Raw genomic sequence first — 4,290 nt, 5'->3', positions numbered from 1 at the left:
CTCCCCACATCCCCGCCAACACTGTTTATTCTCATTCTTTGTGATGTGTGCCATTCTCTGTGGTGTGAGGTAGTATCTCATCGTTGTTTTGATTTGCATCTCCCTGATGATTAGTGATGTGGAGCACTTTTTCATGTGTCTTTTGGCCATCTGTATTTCTTCTTTGTCAAAGTGTCTGTTCATTTCTTCCCCCCATCTTTTGATGGGATTAGATGTTTTTTTCTTGTAAAGTTCTGTCAGTGCCTTGTATATTTTGGAGATTAGCCCCTTATCTGATGGGTATTGGGTGAATAGTTTCTCCCACTCAGTGGGTGGCTCTTGTATCTTGGGCACACATTATGGTCTCACACATTTATGGGTTTTAAGAAAAATGAAAGACATTCTTGCAATAATAACTTTCAGACACAAAAGAGAAAAGAGCTGGAAGTTCCAGCTCACCTCAGGAAGCTCATCACAAAGAGTGATGAGTTTAGTTGGATAAATAACTACATTTTGAACTGTCCTAATAATGAGAATGTATGAGGGAAATTGAGAACCTGTTTAGAGTACAGGCGGGGGTCGGGTGGGGAGGAGGGAGACTTGGGACATTGGTGATGGGAATGTTGCACTGGTGATGGGTGGTGTTAAAAAAAAAAAGATATATATAAGGTACTGACAGAACTCAAGAAAAAAACATAAATCTCATCAAAAAGGAGAAGAAATGAACAGACATTTCTTCAAAGAAGTTATACAGAAGGCCAAAAGGCACATGAAAAATTGTTCCACATAAGTAATTATCAGGGAGATGCAAATCAAAACAACAATGAGATATCATCTCATGCCACAGAGACCAGCACACTTCACAAAGAACATGAACAAACACCGCTGGCATGGATGTGAGGAGAAAGGATTTCTCATTTAAAGCTGGTAGGGAATGTTGTCTAGACCAGTCTTTCTGGAAAACAATATAGATTTTTTTTTTTTAATGAACATTGAGCTCTCTTATGATTCAGCAATACTACTCTTTTTTTTTTTTTTTGGTTTTTGGTTTTTGGGTCACACCCTGCCATGCTCAGGGGTTCAAAAAAAAAAAAAAGACCTCTGCACTTTTGTATCCATTGCAGTATAATTTACAATAGCCAGAATATGGAACCAACCCAAGTGCCCAAGAACAGATGAGTAGCTAAAGAAACTGTGATACAATTACACAATAGAATACTATGCATCCATTAGGAAAGATAAAGTCATGAAAATTGCTTATACATGGAAAAATATCAAGAATATTATGCTGAGTGTAATGACCTGGCACAAGCCTCAGAAGAAAAGGCATTTCACCTCTGAACCAGGGAAGCCATCCACGAAACATCCAGGTTTGTCTATAACATCACCTGGAAGCAATCTACCACGGAAGACCCTACCACTGCTCAGACATCGCCCTGATCAAAAGAGACTTCCCTTAACACTGAGAAGACTTAACAACAACGACCTGCTTACAGGACAGGGCTTCCTGCATTGCGCTTTAGTGGTGAGGTGAAACGAGAGGACGCTCCACATCCTGACTTCAATGTAGGATATGCAGATTCCAGGATCTTTAATACAGAAACATGATACCAACAACAGAGACTGTGTGAAAAGTGTGTTGGCACTACGGACAATGTCTTGGATTGGACGATCTAACTTGCCTGGAGCTTAGAGTTGGTCTTATGCCAGGAAACTTCAGGGGTAGGGTCTCTTTGTATTTAGGCCAAGGTTATTCCTTTCCATGCCCCTCACATTTTTGTGGGCCTATGCAAACAACAATTGCCACTCTAACACCATTTTTACTGTGCTCCTTTGACTCTAATCCTTAAAAAAAAAACCCACTTAAAATTTGAGGTTAACTTAAGCTAATATGCATGTACATAGAAATGTAAAAAATACTATGCCTCTAATGTTTAAGGAGTTATGTAAGTTTATGGCTTTAGATTGCCTTGTGTGCTGTTAAGAAATATTATAATGTACTACAATCTGGGGACTTGAGGGACAAAGTAATTGTACATGGATTCTGTTTTATTTATCTTAATGTTCTTTGGCTGAAAGTTCAACGTTAAGATATCAGCAAGGGGACTTCTTCTGAGAATTATGTTATGGGTGACTGTCCTTCCACTGTAACTTTACCTTGTCCTCTTTCTTTGCATCTTTGTTCTCATAATTAAAAATTAAAAAATTTAAAAAAAAGACAAAGAATATTATGCTGAGTGAAATGAGTCAGAGGGAGAGAAATAGATATAGAACAATATTACTCATTTGTAATACATTAGACAAAATAACAGAATATGGCAATAATATCCAAAGACAAGAGATGAGGGCCAGGAGAACCAGTTTATGAAAGGTAGCATGCCACAAGTAGTGCAGTAGTAAGTATAGTTAGGGCAGAGAAGGGACCAATGTGAGAATGATAGTTGAAACTGATCAGTAGGTGTTACTGCATCTCCATCTAACATGGGTATTGGATGGAGATAATGCAATGTTAATGTACAGCACCCCTCCATTAACAATAGTGTAAACCACATCATCTAAGAAGAAAGATAAATGGAGGGCGGGGGAGCTAAATGCCTGCCCCAGAGGTAGGCAAGGGGGAGAGTTGAAGTAAAACCAGGGACATTGGTGGCAGGAAATGTTCATGGATAGTTTTTCAACCATGAAAAACTCTGTAATCACAGTGTTTAAATAAAAGAAAAAAATAAGTCCCTGGTACTAATCTATTTTTTCCTACATTAAAAAATATTTTAGTTATCTTTTTTTTTCGGGCCACACCCGTTTGATGCTCAAGGGTTACTCCTGGCTAAACGCTCAGAAATCGCCCCTGGCTTGGGGGGACCATATGGGACACCGGGGGATCGAACTATGCTCCTTCTTTGGCTAGTGCTTGCAAGGCAGACACCTTACCTCTAGCGCCACATCACTGGCCCCTATTTTAGGTATCTTAATACTTATAATTAATATCTCTTTTTCTTTTGTTGAAGTTCGTTTACTATTATTCAAATTGTCAGTTGACAGTTATTGGTAACAAATATCTTAATTTATTTTCTACTTTACTTTTGAGTTCACTGGTTTGTTTTATTTTAGTTTTTTCATTCTGCTATTGAACTCATCTACATTTTAATTTTCAGCTTTTTTTGTTTGTTTGTTTGTTTGTTTTGGTTTGGTTTTGATTTTGGGTCACACCTGCAGTGCTCGGGGGTTACTCCGGGCTCCGTGCTCAGAAATCTTTCCTGGCAGGCTTGGGGGACTAAATGGGATGCTGGGATTCAAACCAATGATCTTCTGCATGAAAGGCAAACACCTTACCTCCATGCTATCTCTCTGGTCCCAAATTTCAGCTGTTTTGTTCTTTTAGCACTCTTATTTTTGTTTGGACTTTTCTTGAGCTTTTTCTTATATACTTTTCCTGTCTTTGTTGACATTCTCTTTCATAGAAGTATTTATTTTGAACTATTGGTTTTCAGTTTTCTTCAGGTAGTCTATAATAGCAGTTTTTCCAGCTAGCTGTTTTTACCATCTGTGTGTAGAAAGTAATCATCTTCCATTATGTCTGCTATTCCACAAAGTTCTATGCAGGGGACCTATATTCAAGAAGGCTTAGGTAATAACTAGAGCCATAAGTCATAGTACCTACTTGATCCTGGCTGAGGCTCCAAATTTGAGCAGACCTGGGAAGTGACCAGAAGTTTGTTGTCATAAGTCTTGCTTTGGTTATGACACCAAAATAAAAAGCTTCTGCTATGTCACTGATTTGGAACATACTTAGGCAATGACCAAAAGTTTGATATGTTGAATGTCTGATACATTCTATGAGCTAAGTTTGAGCAGGCCTAGGTGGAGATCATGGTTCAAAGTTTCTTTAGTTCAGATAGACCTGATAATGACTGAAGTGCCTGGATGGGACAGGGAGGAGGCTGGGCATATATTTCACCTGGTAATAAAGGGTGTGCCTCAGTTTTGTCAAGAACCAAAGTCCAGCCGGCCATGGACTGACAGGGCAGCACAGTAGGCAATATGCTTGGGAGTTCCATAGGTGCTTTCAGTCTAAAAGGGTGTGTCTGGCTTACATACTTGCAGTCAGATAGAAATTGGCAGGAGCCTATCTATTTATTTACTAGGAATCTGATCTCCTAGTAATAGTCTATCTGTCCCCAACTAGCTCAGGGAATTTCTTTCGGGCTCTGCTATGATTGGGAATCGAATTTAATATGGTGGCCACCAGCACTGCTGTAAGCAAGATGCTAGAGATCTCCAACATGAGACCTGCCAGAAACTCATATCTCTTTT

This window comes from Suncus etruscus, chromosome 7 (assembly GCF_024139225.1).
Source record: "Suncus etruscus isolate mSunEtr1 chromosome 7, mSunEtr1.pri.cur, whole genome shotgun sequence".
Lineage (NCBI taxonomy): Eukaryota > Metazoa > Chordata > Mammalia > Eulipotyphla > Soricidae > Suncus > Suncus etruscus.
The sequence above is the reverse complement of the archived record's forward strand: the minus strand, read 5'-3'. Positions refer to the sequence as shown.